General features: G+C 34.4%; 1 pseudogene; it reads left to right on the forward strand.

Moving 5' to 3' along the window:
• The first annotated feature begins 4,390 nt into the window (after positions 1-4,390).
• LOC141691927 (aluminum-activated malate transporter 4-like) lies at positions 4,391-6,709 on the forward strand (annotated as a pseudogene).
• Positions 6,710-22,224: the final 15,515 nt, after the last annotated feature.

The following is a 22,224-nucleotide window of genomic DNA, read 5'->3' on the forward strand; positions in this document are numbered from 1 at the left end:
CCAAATTCTCAATAGCCAAGAAGGAAGAAGACAAGCAATTAAAGGCTGACAAAAGAGCACAAGCAAAGCTTGAACAACAGCTAAAGTCAAGTCTAGTTGAAAAAGAAAAAGGGATTGAAGTCAGGGGTGAAGACAAGACTACAAACCTAGATGAGGTTTTAGGGAGTATATTTGGTGAGAGTGTGGAAGAAAGAGAGGAATGGCAGAAGGGAAACAGAAGAAAGGCCAAGGCACATAGAAGGAGTGGAGATAACACTGAAGTAACCAAATCTATATCTAAACCACTACCTTCCATACCTGAACCCCTTGTTGCTGATCCCACAATAAACATCCATGGTGAACCAATCATTCCAAAAGAGGAACCTATTGATTGGGACACTATCAAATTGCCTACCTTTCTAACCACTCTTCCACTACCAAAGAAACAGAAAAGAAAACCAAAATCTACACCTCCCATAACCTCTAAGAAATTCACTCAAAAACAAAAACCTAAGCCTAAGTCACCCATTTCTAAAGATGATTATGTTCACATCTGTGACATAAAAGAAATTTCAGACATTGAACTCTATCTGGATGAGCTGGAGGATGTAAGGGGAATAGCTGCCTACAGACAGTTACCAGAGAGATTAGTGTTCAGATATAAAGGAGCTGGAGAAAGAACATGGCCTCTCCACAGGATTCTGGATGAAGGCTACTCTACCTTGATTAGAGTCTATTCAGCTATACAAAAGGATTCTGGCTTTACCAGAACTGCCAAGACTGAAATTCTCAACAAGATAGCCAATATAAGGAAAACTTGGAGGGAGCCCAATGCTTTACCCAGGACTTTACTCATTCAAGAAAGGGAAATGAAAATTCTCAAATCACCTCATTGGTTGATGGAATTTAGAGATGATAAAGGAGTCAGAAGATTTTTCAGACTTGAAGACCAACTCAAGATTGCCAGCAATGAAACTCTCAAAGAAATGCAATCTAAGTTGGATGTCAGTGTTGAAGATGAAGCTGAATTCTTCAGACAACTCCAACTCCAAATTGAGGAAAATGACAAAAGGCTAGGAAAGAAAACCAGGGAACAAAGAAGAAAAAGATGATTTGCTCAGACTAAAGGAGTGTCCTTGGAAACACTGTAAATCTTCAATTATCTCCTAGTACATACACTTTTGCAGCATTTTTAAATTTCTACTTAGTTTCAATTCATATATCTGTTAAGTGTTTTGTTATCATCAAGTTAACCCTGAATTTATGCCTACAATTCTTATAGACATAAATAGGGGGAGATTGTTAGGAATGTATGTGCATTAGTTTGATGATATGTTTAACAAAATACTTAAGTAGAAATTTAGTGTCTGTAGCCTCAACGGATAAGACCACTTTGGCTATCCGTTGATGGTGTAGCTTTACTTAGAAATAAGTCTAGTGTTGTAGCATATTTCAGTCTCTGTATTTAAAATGTAATTCTTGGAAGTTGAGAGAAACTATGAGTCATGTTGACTACTAGATGATATGCAGATAGGAAGGCCAATTGTAAATACTTCATGCCTTGTAATTTTGTATAAGTGAAGTGGTATCAACGGATGACTTAAAGACCTTCAACGGATGAGAAGCTAAGCTTCAACGGATGTCTCTAAAGCTTCAACGGATAAAGTCATCAACGGATAACATCCTTCAACGGATGAATGCATCAACGGATGAAAGCTTCAACGGATAACATCCTTCAACGGATGAGTGCATCAACGGATGAAAGCTTCAACGGATGTTCTGATGATTAGCCGTTGATAAGGGGTAGTTGTACCTACAAACAGAGGCACATGGGTTGATAGAGACAACTGAGATGTGGTAGCCGAATTTCAGGAACAACAGAAAAAGCAGCCGTTCTTCTCTAGTACAAAGATGCAATAGTCAACAAAGTACTGGAGTGAACAGGAAAAGAAGCAAGTGAAGATCTTATTTTATTACTGTATTTTATATTATTCTTCACTTGTACACTTGGTAATATATAAACCAAGTAGAAGCTAGTAATTAGATGTGAGATTTTCCAGAGCTGTTTAGAAAAATATTGAGAGAAAATTCATCTAGTTTGTACTAGGATGCAGCTGTGATCAACATTGTTTAATCACAGATTTTCTAAAATACCATCTCTGGTGGAACAACAAATCCACCAGAAAAGTTTTTAAGGTCTGTTGTGTTCTTTACATTTGTGCTTGAATATATATCTGTCTGTATTAGCTTAAAGCAATTCACACACTTGTTCTTCTTGAACACACAACTTTCATAAACTGCTCAAAACTTGAAAAAGTTTTGAGATTTACATTCAACCCCCCTTCTGTAAATCTCATTGTTAGTCCACTAGGAATAACAGTATTTTCAATATTTTTAAAAAAGATATATATATATATATATGTACATTTTAATTACTTTTTATAATAAAAAATATGTTAAAAATATATGAGATATATTTCCAAACTAAAACATGATTAATAAATAAGATAATAATCCATTTATATATTATGCCTAATTTTATATTTGGAATTAATTTCTTTAAAATTAAATGTACAAATATTCAACTAACTATCATTTTGTTGTGAAATTCAAGTAATTATCTTTAAAGTTAAATATAATATTAATTTAGCACATTTACATATTATGTGTATGATAAAAATCATATATGACAATATGGTGTAGCGATAAGAGGTTGTATAATTGAATGAAATAACTTGAGTTCGATTCCCACAAAACACATTTTTTATATAAATATTAAAAACAGAGGTAATTTATTATTTTCAATGAGACATTTTAATCTAATGAAATTATACCTTATTCTCATATTATATATAGAAGAGAAGAGAAGAGATGTAATTATATTATTAATGACTATATTAAGAATAATACTAATTCTAATAAGATATAATCTTAATTACCTATTTTTAATTATACCAGTTCGACGGTTGGGATTATTTTGACGGTACATGACCACAATTTTGAAGTACCATGCGGTTATTATATATAAAAGATATAATTGTGAGTTTGTAGTGATTTTAATCGTCTTTAAAACCAAAGATAAGAGTTGCGGAAATAAATGTAGTAGGCTACAAGGATTTTTTCCCCAAAATTATAAAATTTATTCTTTTCTTCTCTCTCAGATAACAACTTCCGAGCATAACAAAATTTGTGTTTAGTTTAGTATGTAGATTAGTACCTGTTTTCATTTTATACGTAGGTACTTATTTCACGAAAGTTGGAAAGTATAAAACTTTTTACCTGTATAGATATTGTTATTATTATTATTTTTGAAGCATACAAGCAGTCTATTAAATCTTGTTAAAGGATAAATATGTGTGCTTAAAATTATCTAAAAAATGTCAATGTTGTTTTCTGATTTTTTTTTATAATATTGAAAATTCTTTACCATGCTTTACCTTTTAAGTCCCACGGCGCAAATGGCTGCTCACTGAACTTTCAAACTCAGACTCTCGTTCCTAACCACCAATCTCATCACTCCTTCCCCATTTACTATCTATACATATGCATGAAATAATTTGCGAATATATATCGTATCATTCAACTTTAATGTCGGGGAGTGAACCGGTTATCAGAGTGTGTTGGGCTTGCAGAGCAGCCTAACTCCACATTAGTATGATACTGTCCGTTTTGGATTGAGTTCGCAAGAATTTGATTTTGGGACCACGTGTTTTTTGTTTTGGGCATATCCCAAAATGCCTCATATTAATGGAGTTATCTGACTACTTATATTATAGTAAACTGTCACTCCTATAAACGATGTGACAGAACTTCTAACAATCTCCCCCTTCAGACATCGGGCCCGACACCTGTCAATTTTGCCTCCTGATTGTGTGATCCCCCTTCACCTATACTGGAAGTCCATCTGGCTATTTGCTCCTCTTAGATCCATACTGTAAGCTCCACCTGCCTTTTTCTTAAACCCATACGGGGTATCTCATCTGCCTCCTCCTGCCTTTTTCTTAAACCCATACGGGGTAGCTCATCTGCCTCCTCCTAGGTCCATTCTGGAGCCCACATGAGATTGTTATAGACCATTATAACCTGAAACTTTGATAACACTTGTTGGGCTTACTCAGCATACCTAATTCCATATTAGTGTGATATTGTCCGCTTTGGGTCCAGTCCGCACGTGTTTGATTTTGGGCACATCCCAAAATGCCTCTGACTGTTTATATTCTAGAAATCTGCCCCTCCCATAAATGATGTGGGATGCAAAGAATTTTTTTGTCATCTCAAACAAGTTTTTTCAGAGTTGGGACTTGCAGAAAATCATTACTCATACGAATATCAAGGTCTTCGATAAAAAATTCACGAAAAATTCATAAAGCTTAGAGTTGATGTTCAAAGTGTTGTTTATAAAGCCTATAAAATGGGTCGATCAGACCCAAGAAAAATTGTTTTTGCAACTAAAATGGGGTTGGCATTAGTAATTGCATCACTTCTTATCTTCTTTGAAGAACTATTGACGTTTATTGGGATAAAGTGCATCTGGGCTATCCTTGTCGTGGTAATTGTGTTCGATTTTAGCATAGGTATAATTTGATTATTCATAATTCATGTATGACATTTTTTTGTTCTCTGCTATTTTTTATAGTTTCGTTCCGCTTATATTTATGTATTTATGGGGTTTGTTTTAACTTTTAGAATCAACATTTAGTAAAAGATTTAATCGTGCCCTTGGGACTTTGTTAGCTGGAGGATTGACTCTTTGTAGTGCTCAACTATCCCAATTCCCAAATGGTTGGAAAATTTCAAGTTGTGATCGTAATAAGCATGTTCATTATATATTTGATTTTCTCAAGTATGTGTGTTATGCTTGCTTTTAGGATAAAACTTGGGACCAACACATTTAATCTAATTACGAGATACAGTGAACGATTTAATCCCATATCTGATTCTTTTAATTAACTTGTGAAAGATTTACATCATTATTAATACATTTGAGGGGTATAAACCAATCTCCTAAAGAGTTATCGATTTTATGTGAAATGAGCTAAGAATTGATTACCTTTTTTACCAAGAATTGATCAACTAATAAAAAATTTGTAGGACAAAAGATTTCTCTGGTGCAAAAATAGAGCAACCATCCTGCAATCAATCCCATATACAAAATAGCTATAATAAGCATAATAAAACATTTTTATGCACAGTCACAACTGATTACTTCGTGTTAAGATTTTCCTTGTTATTGAATAACTTTTTTTTATATTCTGGATTTCAAGGTTTCTCTACGACATATACGAAGCAATATCCAACAATGAAGTAATATGAATATGGGTGTCGTTGTTTCTTGATGACATACTGTATTGATTTGGTATCCGAAATGTCAAATTTTATTGTTACAGTTTCTTCAAGATTGTTGTTAATTTCTGTTATAGACGGTGTTTGTTTAGGGGTAAATGCATGCATTTATCCCATCTGGTCAGGAGAGGATTTGCACAAATTGGTGGTAAAAAAATTCAAGGGTGTTGCCGATTCTTTGGAAGCTCAGAATCTTTTATCTACATTTTTTCCCCAATTTGTTGTGGGGAGTAATTCCCCCATTGATATTTTTTCTTCCTATATGATGCATTAGTCGGTATCTGCAGTGTGTCAAATACGATAGAATTCCTTTTAAAATTCTTATATATCGAGCCTCTGATGATCCATTATACATTGGGTACGGATATGCTGTAGAGTCTAGTAGCCAAGAGAAATCATTGGTAGGCAATAAACTTAATTGTATGCCTGGATAATATACTTTACAACTCTACAAGGTTTTACAGTTTATGGTTACCAACTTACCATTATATGATCCTTTATGCAGCTAGGTTTTGCTGTTTGGGAATCCCCTCATGACGGATACAAAATGTTCAATTATCCGTTGAGTAACTATGTCAAAATTACTGGTGCATTAAGGTATTATGAATTTACTATTATGCCAATGCATGGCTGTATACTTGCCGAGATACAAGTATGAGGTAACAATTAATGATTCATTTTCCTTCCTCCTCCCCCTTCATTGATTTTGTTCACCTCAAATTTTTTTATAGGCAACATCTGAGTTGCGAGCAATATTTAGCAATGAGATTCAAAAAGTTGGCACTGTAGGGGCTAATGTCTTATTTGAGCTCAGAGTCAAGGGTGAAAAGATGGAAAGATTAAGCCCAGGAAATTTGCTAGCAGAAGTGCATTAGGCTGTTGAAGGATTTCAAATGGCGATTGATGAAAAATCATACCTTTTGATCAATACCGAGAATTGGGCCAGTACCAGAATGATGGAGAAATTTGAGGACCCTAATCATTTACAAGACCTGAAGGATGCTGGAAAAAAAATTGGTTATAAGCTCCATCAGTCAAGTGGTGGGTCATTTAAGATCAATCCCGGGACCAAGGCACCCAACATGATTGGAATTTCTTCTGTTGCACAAGTAGGATTATCTGAAGATGTGCTCAGGCACCAACAATGGCCTTCACATATATATTTTATTGGTGATACCGTTCTTAATGAATGGGAAGAAAGGACATACGAAAGTGCAACTGAATTGTCATTGGCTACCTTCACTTCTTTGTTGATGGAGTCGCAAGGCTTCAAAATCTTGTCAACTCATTTGAAGAGTTTAGTGAGAACGCAAAATTTATGGAGCCACTATCAGAACCTAACCGTACATGTCGAGTAGTTCAATGGAAAAACCGATTTGATTCCTGAATTGAACTTGTATATCTCTTTCACTTAGCGTACGTATAATCATATACTTATTAGATTAAACAAACATATATGTACATTTTCTATTATCTTTTAGAAGATAACTTCAAAAATAAATTAAAACGCGAGGCAGATTCCGTACTTTTCTCAACGTACTTCCTAATGTTCTTAAAATCTATGAGATTTTCTGTTTTATATCTATATTCGAGCAACATGACATGTTTATACAGTTCGTCTGAGCTAGATAAGTCTGTTGGCAATATCTAAATATTTATGCATAACGACGAATATCACAAGAAACCAATTTTGCTAGTCTCTTTTTTCAAATGTGTTACTTGTTAAGTTATTATGTATCGCAATTTAGCTTCACAGTAGACTTACAAGTAAGGAAGAATTCAAAAAAATAATTTGTGTCGGCTTTTCTCTTGCACAGTTGGAAACAACAATTTCAACCATTGTTGCACATAACCATAGAAGAATACCCAACTTATGAGATAATAGAGATGAATGTTGCAGTGTCTTCCGCAACGTTCATGAGAACCATAGTATGGGCATAAACAACTGAAATATTTGTTGCGCAGAGGAAACATGATACAAGGAGTCACATCTGTGACAAGTACTATTCAAAACAAGAATAAGTTACAGTACTTCAATTTATGATTTTATCAGTAATATCAAATAAAAAAAGATCATTATAAGCCTTAATGTTGTTGGCTTATATTTTTACGAGATAAAATAAGAGCGCAATATGCAAATCAAGAGCGGTAACAAACTATTTACCAACTCAAGAAATTTTAAAGCGAAAGATGCCATCTTCTGGTTCATATGATCACTATCCACATCAATCTATAAAATAGGCCCTTCGGAGGTTTCACGACGTAAATGATTCCGATTTACATAAGCTCGACTTACGCCATTTACACTGAGCTCGCAGTGAAAAACAGCCTGAAACCCGTTGGTGTAATTTATTGCCAAGGCATCTACTCTAGAATGTTACAGTGTCTAACTGTCCAATGTATTTTTTTGTAGTTAAACATAGTCACACAAGGTTTGAATCCTCGATGAGGGATATACGATGACATTAGCAGAGGCTGTGTAACGCCCTCCAGACCCGGGGTATAAGTCTGGGGGTTACTAGCTAATCTCCAAAATCTGTACAATCTGATTAACAAATAATAAAGAATTGAAACTAAACCCCTTTAACATTAACCAGGATCTTTTTAGGTTAAAGTATGAAAACAAGAACCACCAACTACTTTATTACAAAACCAGATTTAAAATCTCACAAACTCTCTTTATTACAAACCATTGTCTAATTCATTTTAAACTAAGTTCAGCTTTTATTCAAACACACACACTATCTATCAACACTCCACATGTTCGGGCAACTCAAAGCTTTCTTCTTGGATTGGGATCAACACCTTGGGTATCAGAGTATCCCGAGGCTTGACCCGCTTTTTTACCACTCCAGTCTCGATGGGTTTCATATTCCTTCTTAACTGAAAACAATAAGGTGAATAACAATAAAAGGGGTGAGCCAAAAATTGCTCAACAAGTCCACAAAATATAAACAGTGTTAAGGTAATATAAATGAATTCATAACCCAGGTATATCTGCAAAGATATAACCTCACGAGACTAGAAAGAAGGCCATTACTGGCGATTACAAATGAACTAAACCGGACTCAAGTTCGCAGCTATACCCTGCTGATCAGCCAGTATACAGTGCAGATCTATATCTCACTATATAGATCCCGTCGGGCACATAGGCACTACGGCCCATCTCAAGGATCCGGTTATGTTCCGGTCCTTAGGATTAAGTAGACTTAATCCCAAAAGTAGTATTATCCAGTCCCTGGAATAGCAACCGGAATGATCAGTATGCTTTGATATATTCTAACAACCAGAATATATCAATAATTGTGAGTAATAATTGGAATATGAATAATGAATTCAAATGAAGAGAATAATTCAAGAATCGAACTGAAATATGAATAAAAGAATTAAAAGAGTACAAGCGTAATAAAAATTTGAAATAAATATTACTATTCTGAAAGTAGAATATGGGAGAAACTTGCCTTCTGCGCGACTCACTGTAATTAAATCACCTACTCGACATGCCTTGTTGGCTTAGCTTCTGTTAGCAAAATATATTGGTTAAGTCATTTTGTACTTCAATTGCATCTGGAATCGACTTCATTTCGTTCCTAACATCTACCCATGCGCTTATGACTGACTCGTATATTATATATAAACAAGTAAGACTCGATTAACCACATAATACACATAAGCACATAAGCACATAATCATTTTCATAGTTAAAATAATTTTTAGAATCAAAATCGATTCGCTGATTGCTCCGCTGATCACCTTCTGCCTCGTTTCCTATTTTTCCGGAATTTTTCGGACTCGTCTCGGTACGCATTTCGACTGATAATCAAGTAATTAATAAAGTCAACTAATTTCTAGAAGTAATTAGGTTTTTATATTATTTTTAATGAAAATAATTCATTTTTCTGAGTAAAATGGCTTTCGTTTCGCTCAATTCGGACTAACGGTTGAATTATTATCAATTAAGCACCGATAATGCAATTTATTATTCACTATAAATAAATATTACAAATTTTTAAATCCTAAAATAATTACTTAAGAAAAATCAAAGTCAAAAATAATTTTTTGGAGTTAAAATGAATAAGTTATGATTTATTGAAAGTTATTTGATTAATTATCGAAATAATTAATCACTTTTAATGATTTAATAAATAAATAAATAAATAATAATTAATAAGTAATTATTTAATAATTTAAAATAATTAATCCCTAATTATTAGGAGTAATCACAATTTATTACAAATATTTACAACTTATCATTATTTATTTGATTAGATCGATTATTTACAAATAAATAATCGATACACTCAGTTGATACGATAACTATCGAATAAATAAACTATTATTTGAATCAGAATTCGATTCAACGATCCACTACTCATATTTCTACGAGTTATTCGCATTTCTCGCATAATTATCGAAACATTACGGTTTTTATTATAATTTATACGATTTAAATTAGCTATTTGTATTTAATTATCCATTACGAATAATTATTATGATATTATACGAATAATTAACTATCGTCCGAATACTAATAATAATAATAATAATAATAATAATCGAACTTATTGTTCAATTATCCGTGTAATTACGAGTCAATCGTTTTATTCCCCTAATTATCGAATCGTTTCTCGTAATATTCGATAATAATTTTAATCTTTACTTATTAATCATTTACTTAACTTATTAAATAATAAATAAATAGATAAATGATTAAATAAATAATTACAACTTAATTAAATCACTAAATTCAAATTTATAAATTAATAAAATAATTCAGAAGCTATTAATAATATTTTTTTCAGAACTTAAACAATTTTTTAATTGATTTTAGAATTAATAAAAACTAACTTTGATTTTATAAAATATAATTAAATAATTAAAATCCAGAATCAGAAATCAGGTTAAGGAAATTGGGTATTGATGATCAAACCCGGGTCGTACACCAGGTCGAAACCGGGTCGACCACGGGTCGCCAAGAACAGTCGCCCGGTTGCCCAAAATCCGACACCGAGGTCTGTTTCCGGCGAGGCTCAATCGAAGCCAATACGTAATGGTTCGACACCGTTCTTGCTGCCCACACGTTCCACTCGACTTCGTCGTCACAACCACCCGCTCTGCAACCACCGACGATAGCCCCGTCGTCTCCTCCGGCCAAAAACGAAGCTTTTCCGGCAGGTTAAATCGGAAAAACGGGTCTTGCTAAAACGGAAACCAAATTCGATGATTCGGGTGTCAAATCAAAGCTTAAACCATTTACAATCGATCCCCAACCATCACAACAATCACAGATCAATCAAAATCACAAAAAAAATCGAATCAAAAATTCGGGTAAAACTACGAACTCGAACCATACCCTCCTGGGGTTATACCAATCAATTAAATACTCAAAATCATTCCTAAGAATCAAGGGAAACTATACGAACCATCAAAATCATCAAATAATTCAAGAATTAAAAACGCCCAATTCGACTATAAACCCTAAAATACGAATTGAAAATCAAAGCAACAAAACACAAAATTAATGACAGAAATAGAAAGTAGAGATCAAGAGCTTTCGATTGACTACTCACATGTCTGATTTGGAGGTCGGAATCACAATCAAATCTCCGGTTGAAATCAAGAACACCAAACCCTAATTTCTGGAAAATTGGGGAAATTGCAGAATTTCTGATTTTTAATTAATTAAAATAATAATAATTAGGTTATTTATAGCTGTAAAATTAATACTCCTAAATAAAATTAAGGGGCTAATTATACATTTAATAAAAATATTTAGCCCTAATTTTCATAATTTTTGGGTATTAAAATTTAATTTATAAATATTTTATATATACAATATATATGCCAAAATTTCCCAAAAATTGTGAATATTGCAAAAATACAAAGAAATAGTATAAATAAAAGTCCTATAAATTTATAAAAATAAAAATATGATTTTTGTGGGGTTTTTAACACCCAATGGGGCCCGGAAAAGTCATTTTTCGCAAAACGAGAAAATTTATAAAATATCTAGATGTTCAGAATAATGCGATGATAAAAGCCGTTTGATGAAAAATAAGGCCCATTATTTTATTTGAGATACTGGCTTTAAAATCATGGTTTGGGTCGTAAAACGTTTGAAATGAAACCTATGAATACGAAATAAAACATCTGGAAAATACTTTAACATACAGAAATGACACGGAATACAAGTGACACGTAACAATTAGGGTTTAACAGATAATCACACATAAATGACACCTTAACACGCCTTATTTATTATAAATATAATACATACGTAAATTTCCCAGTCATTACATTCTCCCCCCTTAATAGGATTCTGTCCTCAGAATCTTCTACGAAAACAAATGAGGGTATTTCTTTAACATTTCACTTTCGAGTTCCCAGGTTGATTCTTCAACCATAGGATTTCTCCACAACACTCGCACTAAATATACAGACTTATTTCTCAATACTTTCTCTTGTCGATATAAAATCCTTACCGGCTGTTCTACAAAAGATAAATCAGGTTGGATATCTATCGGTTCATACTCTGTTACATGCCTAGAATCAGGATTATATCGCTTAAGCATCGACACGTGAAACACATTGTGAATATGTTGCATATGAGGCGGTAAAGCTAATTCGTACGCAACTTTTCCCACTTTCTTCAAAATTTCAAATGGTCCGACGTATCGTGGCTTCAATTTACCCTTATTGCCAAATCTGGTCAATCCTTTCCATGGTGAAATTTTGAGTAATACGTTTTCTCCTTCCTGGTAGTCCATATCCTTCCTTACTTGGTCTGCATGTTTGCGTTGCCTATTTTGCGATGCATCGAGTCATTTTCGAATGAGTTCAATCTTTTCTTTAGTTTGTTGAATTAATTCTGGACCTAAAATCTTGCGTTCTCCAACTTCATCCGAATGTACTGGTGATCTGCACTTTCTTCCGTATAATGCTTCGTACGTTGGCATTCTAATGCTTGCGTGATAGCTGTTATTATAAGAAAATTCCACCAAAGGTAAATGCTCATCCCAACTGCATTCGAAATCGATCGCACATACTCATAGCATGTCTTCAATCGTTTGGATAGTTCTTTCACTTTGCCCATCGGTTTGCGGATGATAAGCGGTACTCATGTTTAATTTAGTTCCAAGACATTCTTGAAATTGTCTCCAAAATCTTGAGTTGAAACGAGGATCTCGATCAGACACGATAGATATTGGAACTTCATGTCGTATCACAATTTCCTTGAGATATAAATGCACTAGCTTGTCAAGCGAAAATCTTTCGTTAATTGGTAGAAAATATGCCGACTTCGTGAGTCTGTCAATGATTACCCATATCGCATCATGATTTGCCCTAGTCCTCGGTAGTCCTACTACAAAACCCATCGCTAGATGTTCCCATTTCCATTCTGGAATGTCTAACGGTTGTAATAATCCGCTCGGATGTTGATGTTCCGCTTTAACTCGCTGGCATGTGTAGCATTTACTTACCCATTCTGTTATTTCCTTCTTCATGTTTGGCCACCAAAAGTTTTCCTTCAGATCGCGATACATCTCGGTGCTTCCTGGATGAATGGAATACTTCGAACTGTGCGCATCTCGCATTATTTCTTCTTTTAATTCTGCCTCGTTAGGGATCCAGATTCTCGATGTAAAGCGTAAAATTCCTTCATTATCTTTCTGAGTTGTGATCTTTTCTCCCGTTAGGTTGTCATCTTGACCCGTCACTTTTTCTTGACAGCGGCGAATCTTCTCTAGCAACTCCGGTTGGAAAGTCATAGCGTAGATAGCTTCTACAGATTCATTGGGAATACGAATCTCGATTTCTAATTTGTCGAATTCCTTGGCTAATTCTTCGCATAAAGTTAACCGATTCAATATTTTTTTCCTGCTCAGCGCATCTGCTACAACATTTGCTTTCCTTGGATGATAACTGATCGTGACATCGTAATCTTTAATCAATTCCAGCCATCGACGTTGCCGCATGTTCAGCTCCCTTTGCGTAAAGATATACTTCAGACTTTTATGATCCGTGTAGATTTCGCATTTTTCACCGTAGAGATAATGTCTCCAAAGTTTCAATGCAAATACGATCGCTGCCAATTCCAGGTTATGAGTGGGATATTTCTGTTCATGAGGTTTAAGTTGTCTCGAAGTATATGCGATGACGTTACCGTGCTGCATCAATACACATCCTAACCCGCGATACGAAGCATCGCTGTAAATGACGAAATTCCCTTGCTCGTCTGGCAATACTAGTACTGGTGCGGTTACTAACCGATTCTTCAACTCTTGGAAACTTTCTTCACATTTATCATTCCATACAAACTTTTCACTTTTTCGAGTTAACTTGGTTAACGGCGTTGCTATTTTCACAAAATCTTTAACAAATCTTCTATAATATCTTGTCAATCCCAAGAAACTTCGAATTTCCGTCGGGGTCTTTGGTCTTTCCCAATTTAATACAGCTTCAATCTTCGATGAATCGACTTGGATGCCTTCTCTACTGATGATATGCCCTAGAAATTGTACTTCCCTTAACCAGAATTCACATTTTGAGAATTTCGTGTACAGTTGCTCTTTCCTCAGAATTTCCAAAGCTATCCTCAAGTTCTCTGCATGCTCTTCTTCCGTCTTGGAATAAATCAAGATGTCATCAATAAATATAATCACGAATCTGTCCAAGTATTTCTTGAATACCCTGTTCATTAAATCCATGAATGCAGCTGGCGCATTTGTCAAACCGAATGCCATTACAAGAAACTCGTAATGTCCATATCTCATGCGAAACACAGTCTTGGGAATATCTCCGGCTTTAATCTTCAATTGATGATAGCCTGACCGCAAATCTATCTTTGAAAACCATGCAGCTCCTTTTAGCTGATCAAATAAATCGTCAATTCTCGGTAAATGATACTTGTTCTTGATAGTGAGCTTATTCAACTCCCGATAGTCGATGCATAATCGCATGCTGACGTCCTTCTTCTTCACGAATAACACCGGTGCACCCCATGGGGATACACTAGGTCGTATGATGCTTCAGTCTAGAAGATCTTGCAGTTGCGTTGACAATTCCTTCATCTCGACTGGAGCCATTCGATATGGAGCTTTCGAAACTGGTTCTGTACCGGGTGCTAGATCAATCGTGAACTCGATTTCTCGATCTGGAGGTAACCCTGGAAGCTCGTCTGGAAAGATGTCCGGAAATTCACACATAACTGAAATGTCTTCTATTTTAGGACTTCCTTTTTCAGTATCTAATACATAAGCTATGTACACTTCACAACCTTGTCGAAGCAATCGTTTGGTCTGCATTACTGTAAGAATTTTTTTTCGCTATTTTTCGCCCTTGAATGTTACCGTTGCATTTTCCGTAGTTCACAATTTGACTTTCTTATTCGCGCAGTCTATCTGAGCATTATGACATGCTAACCAATCCATTCCAAAAATGATATCGAATTCTCCTAGCTTAAAAGGAATTAAGTCTACAGAAAAATGATGTACAGCTATTTCGATATCACAAGCAGGACACACACGATCTACCGAAACTTGGTCGTCATTCGCTAATTTTATAATTAACTTCTCGCCCAACCATTCGATTTCGCAATGTAATTTATCAAGAAATTCTTCAGAAATAAATGAACGGGTAGCTCCAGAATCAATTAATACTTTTAAATCTACGGAGTTCACCAAAAGTGTACATGCGATCACACTTGGACTCTACACTGTTTCTTTCATTGTCATGTTGAAAGTCCTTGCTTTGGGTTGATTCGGCGGCGGTGGAGGAGGTAATACCAATACTTTCGGAATAGTGGCTGCCATTGCTGGTCCTTTACAATTCCTAGCGATATGCCCTTTCTTTCCGCATTGGTAGCAAGTGATTTCTGCTATTTTTCCTGTTGGACATTCATTAGAATAGTGCTCTTTCTGCTTGCATTTGAAACATGTCACATCTGCTTTAATACATACGTCGGTATGCTTGCGTCCACAAGTTTTGCAATACGGCACCGGAACCTTAACAATTCCCTGCTGCTTGGAGGCTTGGAAACGATTACCTGTTTTTTGTGTACCTTGTCCTATCCTTTTGAAATTTAAATTTTCCCGGGCTTGAAATCCCGGCTTCCTGTTAGAACGGTCTTGGAAACTTCCCTGTCCTCTGTCTCGTTGAGATCTTTCACTTTCTCCTTCGATGATTAAAGCTTTCTGGACTACGGCGGTATATGTGGTTAATTCAAAAACTGCAACTTGTCCACGGATCCACGGTCGTAATCCCTCTTGAAACTTCTGAACTCGTTTCTCTTCAGTGTCAACCTGTTCTGGGACAAACCTAGCCAACTCATTAAATTTGGCCTCATACTCTGTCACGGACATACTTCCCTGCTTCAGTTCCAAAAACTTTATCTGCATCTGATTTCTCACGTAGCGAGGAAAATGCTTTTCTAAAAACAACTCTTTGAACCTATCCCAAGTAATAACATCTTCACCCTCTAAAGCCTTTTTAGATTCCCACCAATAATTTGCCTCTCCCTTCAACAAGTAATTAGCAAAATCAGTCTTCTGGTCCTCACCTATCTTCACTAGTGCAAATGCTTTCTCTATTTCTTTTAACCAGGTGGTGGCTTTAATAGGATCAGTAGACCCATCAAATTCTGGAGATTTAACTGCCTGAAATTGCTTAAAAGTAACAACAGGTAATGCTGGTGGTAATTGAGGCTCAGGACGAGGTGGCTGCTGTACCATTTGTTGTTGTATTTGCTGTTGTTGATGCTGCATCTGCTGCTGCATCATAACCATCTGTTGTTGCATCAGATGGAACATTTGGTTCATGGTCTCGTTAGTCCGATCTTCGGAATTGTTGTTAGAGGTCTCATCCCTAGTCTTTCTTTTTGGTGCCATCTTCTTCTGATAATAAAATAAGTGATATTTCTTTAACAGTTTAATAAACAATTGACAGTAGGTAAGAAAACAATTTATCATGTATTAACAACATGCTTTAAATAAAGAAAACGGTTGCTGAATATAAAAACTGGAAATGTAAGTAGTCAAATAAAATATTTGTTCTTTTCTTTTCTGTTTCTTTTTCTCTTTTTTTTCTCTTTTTTTTTTCAACAGGAATTATAATATGGAAAGCTGAAAAAATAATAAGGTGAAAGTAAATGTTGTAAAACTGTAAAGACTGAAATTTAAATAAAAGAAATTTGAAAAAGTTCAGTTTATATATATATATATATATATATATATGTGTGTGACACCAGCCTTAGGTGTAAATGCTTCATACAAAAAGTCTCGTGCTACTGGTAATCACTACGGCTACAAGTCATACTATCACTACAGGTCAAAATCCTACTACAGGTTAATCTACTAATACACGCATACACACTACTCACTAGGTTATACTATGCTGCCTCTATATACATCTGTACTCTGAAGTCACTGTCTCAACTGTCACTGTCTCAAAACCCAGGCGGAATACGCTTAAGCTCCTCTCTAAGTTCCTGGACCAAGGTCTGTGCCAAGCGGAATATCCTGTAGAATTCTGCGAAAGAAGGTGGTCCCTCATGGGTCAAATCATCAAGTCCCAAGTGGCACTCATCAACACTAATTGCAATCGCTGTCTCACATAATAATCCGGCTATAGGGCCGCTAACGGTCCTCTGTCCCTCTGATCAAACAGATGCATAATCTCTCGACACCATGCCCGCCAATACTCCACATCATCCCTCATAACTCTATACTCATGGTATGGTACCATATATGGCTGAGCAACCTGACCTACTGACTCCTGTGAAGGAACCCTCGGAATACCTGCACCCTGCTGTGGTAAACCTAACTGTAGATCCACATCATGCTCTCCCATCCCCTCGACTGGAATCATATGAAACACATTTGGTTCCGGGGCATGCACTGGTATAGGAGATAACAATGGTGGTGGTGGTAACTCCTGCTCAATACCTGGTATAAACTGATGCTCAACTGGTAAAGGAACCATCGGCTCAAAGAACTCAAAGGGATCAAACATCTTTATGGGGTCATGAACTATCCCCTGTACTGGTGGTACCGGCTCATGTGGTAATGGTGGTGAAGGTGGTAGAGGAGAAAACATGTACTCAGATACTGGAGGTATAACTGGTGCTGCTGGCCCGGTAACTGTCCTTTCGGAAGATGCAGAATAACCAGAAGATGCCATCTGATAATATACCAAAGAAAAGAAAAAGTCATTAAACAATCCTAAGATTTATACTTCCCTATTCAAATCTGACCTACATCCTAACACTATTCTTCCTATTTGACTATCCCTATCCTATGTGATCTCCCTATCTTATCTTAATCCTAATGTTCTTATTTTCAGGGACCAAACTTACAGCTCTGATGCCAAACTGTAACGCCCTCCAGACCCGGGGTATAAGTCTGGGGGTTACTAGCTAATCTCCAAAATCTGTACAATCTGATTAACAAATAATATAGAAATGAAACTAAACCCCTTTAATATTAAACAGGATCTTTTTAGGCTGAAGTATGAAAACAAGAACCACTAAGTACTTTATTACAAAACCAAATTTAAAATCTCACAAACTCTCTTTATTACAAACCATTGTCTAATTCATTTTAAACTAAGTTCAGCTTTTATTCAAACACACACACTATCTATCAACACTCCACCTGTTCAGGCAACTCAAAACTTTCTTCCTGGATTGGGATCAACACCTTGGGTATGAGAGGATCCCGAGGCTTGACCCGCTTTTTTACCACTCGAGTCCTGATTGGTTTCATATTCCTTCTTAACTGAAAACAATAAGGTGAATAATAACAAAAGGGGTGAGCCAAAAATTGCTCAACAAGTCCACAAAATACAAACAGTGTTAAGGTAATATAAATGAATCCATAACCCAGATATATCTGCAAAGATATAACTTCACGAGACTAGAAAGAAGGCCATTACTGGCGATTACAAACGAACTAATCTGGACTAAAGTTCGCAGCTATACCCAACTGATCAGCCAGGATACAGTGCAGATCTATATCTCACTATATAGATCCCGTTGGACACCCAGGTACTACGGCCCATCTCAAGGATCCGGTTATGTTCCGGTCCTTAGGATTAAGTAGACTTAATCCCAAAAGTAGTATTATCCAGTCCCTGGAATAGCAACCGGAACGATCAGTATGCTTTGATATATTCTAACCACCAGAATATATCAATAATTGTGAGTAATAATTGGAATATGAATAATGAATTCAAATGAAGAAAATAATTCAAGAATCGAACAGAAATATGAATAAAAGAATTAAAAGAGTACAAGCGTAATAAGAATTTGAAATGAATATTACTATTCTGAAAGTAGAATAAAGGAGAAACTTGCCTTCTGCGCGACTCACTGCAATTAAATCACCTACTCGACATGCCTTGCTGCCTTAGCTTCTGTTAGCAAAATAGATTGGTTAAGTCATTTTGTACTTCAATTGCATCTGGAATCGACTTCATTTCGTTCCTAACATCTACCCATGCGCTTATGACTGACTCGTATATTACATATAAACAAGTAAGACTCGATTAACCACATAATACACATAAGCACATAAGCACATAATCATTTTCATAGTTAATATAATTTTTAGAATTAAAAATCGATTCGCTGATTGCTCCGCTGATCACCTTCTGCCTCATTTCCCATTTTTCAGGAATTTTTTGGACTCGTCTCGGTACACATTTCGACTGATAATCAAGTAATTAATAAAGTCAACTAATTTTTAGAAGAAATTAGGTCTTTATATTATTTTTAATGAAAAGAATTCATTTTTCTGAGTAAAATGGCTTTCGTTTCGCTCAATTCGGACTAACGGTTGAATTATTATCAATTAAGCACTGATAATTCAATTTATTATTCACAATAAATAATTATTACAAATTTTTAAATTCTAAAATAATTATTTAAGAAAAATCAAAGTCAAAAATAATTTTTTTATAATTTTTTGGAGTTAAAATGAATAAGTTATGATTTATTGAAAGTTATTTGATTAATTATCGAAATAATTAATCACTTTTAATGATTTAATAAATAAATAACAAATAAATAATTATTTAGTAATTTAAAATAATTAATCCCTAATTATTAGGATTAATCACAATTTATTACAAATATTTACAACTTATCATTATTTATTTGATTAGATCGATTATTTACAAATAAATAATCGATACACTCAGCTGATACAATAACTATCGAATAAATAAACTATTATTTGAATCAGAATTCGATTCAACGATCCACTACTCATATTTCTACGAGTTATTCGCATTTCTCGCATAATTATCGAAACATTACAGTTTTTATTATAATTTATACGATTTAAATTAGCTATCTGTATTTAATTATCCATTACGAATAATTATTTTGATATTATACGAATAATTAACTATCGTTCGAATACTAATAATAATAATAATAATAATAATCGAACTTATCGTTCAATTATCCGTGTAATTACGAGTCAATCGTTTTATTCCCCTAATTATCGAATCGTTTCTCTTAATATTCGATAATAATTATATTCTTTACTTATTAATCATTTACTTAACTTATTAAATAATAAATAAATAGATAAATGATTAAATAAATAATTATATACTTAATTAAATCACTAAATTCGAATTTATAAATTAAGAAAATAATTCAGAAACTATTAATAATATTTTTTTCAGAATTTAAACAAATTTTTAATTGATTTTAGAATTAATAAAAACTAACTTTGATTTTATAAAATATAATTAAATAATTAAAATCCAGAATCATAAATCTGGTTAAGGAAATTGGGTATTGAAGATCAAACCTGGGTCGTACACCGGGTCGAAACCAGGTCTCCAAGAACAGCCGCCCGGTTGCCCAGAATCCGGCACCGGGGTCTGTTTCCGGCGAGGCTCAATCGAAGTCAATACGTAATGGTTCGACACCGTTCTTGCTGCCCACACGTTCCACTCGACTCCGTCGTCACAACCACCCGCTCTGCAACCACCGACGATAGCCCCGTCGTCTCCTCCGGCCAAAAACGAAGCTTTTTCGGCGGGTTAAATCGGAAAAACGGGTCTTGCTAAAACGGAAACCAAATTCGATGATTCGGGTGTCAAATCAAAGCTTAAACCATTTACAATCGATCCCCAACCATCACAACAATCACAGATCAATCAAAATCACATAAAAAATCGATCAAAAATTCGGGTAAAACTACGAACTCGAACCATACCCTCCCGGGGTTATACCAATCAATTAAATACTCAAAATCATTCCTAAGACTCAGGGAAAACTATACGAACCACCAAAATCATCAAACAATTCAAGAATTAAAAACGCCCAATTCGACTATAAACCCTAAAATACGAATTGAAAATCAAAGCAACAAAACATAAAATTAACGACAGAAATAGAAAGTAGAGATCAAGAGCTTTCGATTGACTACTCACATGTCTGATTTGGAGGTCGGAATCACGATCAAATCTCCGGTTGAAATAAAGAACACCAAACCCTAATTTCTGGAAAATTGGGGAAATTGCAGAATTTCTGATTTTTAATTAATTAAATTAATAATAATTAGGGTATTTATAGCTGTAAAATTAATACTCCTAAATAAATTTAAGGGGCTAATTATACATTTAATAAAAATATTTAGCCCTAATTTTCATAATTTTTGGTTATTAAAATTTAATTTATAAATATTTTATATATACAATATATATGCCAAAATTTCCCAAAATTGTGAATATTGCAAAAATACAAAGAAATGGTATAAATAAAAGTCCTATAATTTTATAAAAATAAAAATGTGATTTTTGTGGGGTTTTTAACACCCAATGGGGCCCGGAAAAGTCATTTTTCGTAAAACGAGAAAATTTATAAAATATCTAGATGTTCAGAATAATGCGATGGTAAAAGCCGTTTGATAAAAAATAAGGCCCATTATTTTATTTGAGATACTGGCTTTAAAATCATGGTTTGAGTCGTAAAACGTTTGAAATGAAACCTATGAATACGAAATAAAACATCCGGAAAATACTTTAACATACAGAAATGACACGGAATACACGTGACACGTAACAATTAGGGTTTAACAGATAATCACACATAAATGACACCTTAACACGCCTTATTTATTATAAATATAATACATACGTAAATTTCTCATTCGTTACAAGCTGAATACCCATATATATTTACGGTTCATATATTTTGTAGGTCGACGTTGGGAGGTCGAAATTGGGCAGTCAAATTATGGAGGCTTAAGAATAATAGTTTATTTACTATTATGATCATAAATGAAGTTTACAACCTATTTTTATGGGATGCCAACTTTTGACACCTCATTACCCACGCCACCTTACTTGGCATCCCAATAACTCCAATAAAATGCTAACAAGAATATTAAGTCACGTGATGGCACAAGGCGTTGACACCTGTCATTGTAGTTGCTCTAAAAGTCCTTTGCACGTGACAAAAACACATACATTACATGTACAAGAAAATATGTATAAAAAATATATAGAAGTTTTTTTCGATTAAAAAAGCTAATATTTAATTTTGAAATTAAATGCAACTTTTATTTAAATTAAATTTATTTTAGCAAAACAATTTTTTTGCTAATTTATTCTAACAAAGTCAGTTGAGACCATAATAACCATGTACCTCACTCCACAATTTATGTTGTTAACAGGAGCTCACTCCACAACTTGTGCATAAAGCTAAATAAGAAACATGAGGGCCCATTTGGATTTAAGACATATACCATTTTATTTTTGTCAAAGAAATTGACTAATTTAATTTACGGAAAATGTTAGCTTACAGTTTCGCTAAATGTGGTCATATTTTAAATGCTATTTATTTAATCCATCAATTAAATATCCCTCACTTTTTTAATTAATTAA

The sequence above is a fragment of the Apium graveolens genome, chromosome 10, assembly GCF_009905375.1.
Source record: "Apium graveolens cultivar Ventura chromosome 10, ASM990537v1, whole genome shotgun sequence".
NCBI lineage: Eukaryota > Viridiplantae > Streptophyta > Magnoliopsida > Apiales > Apiaceae > Apium > Apium graveolens.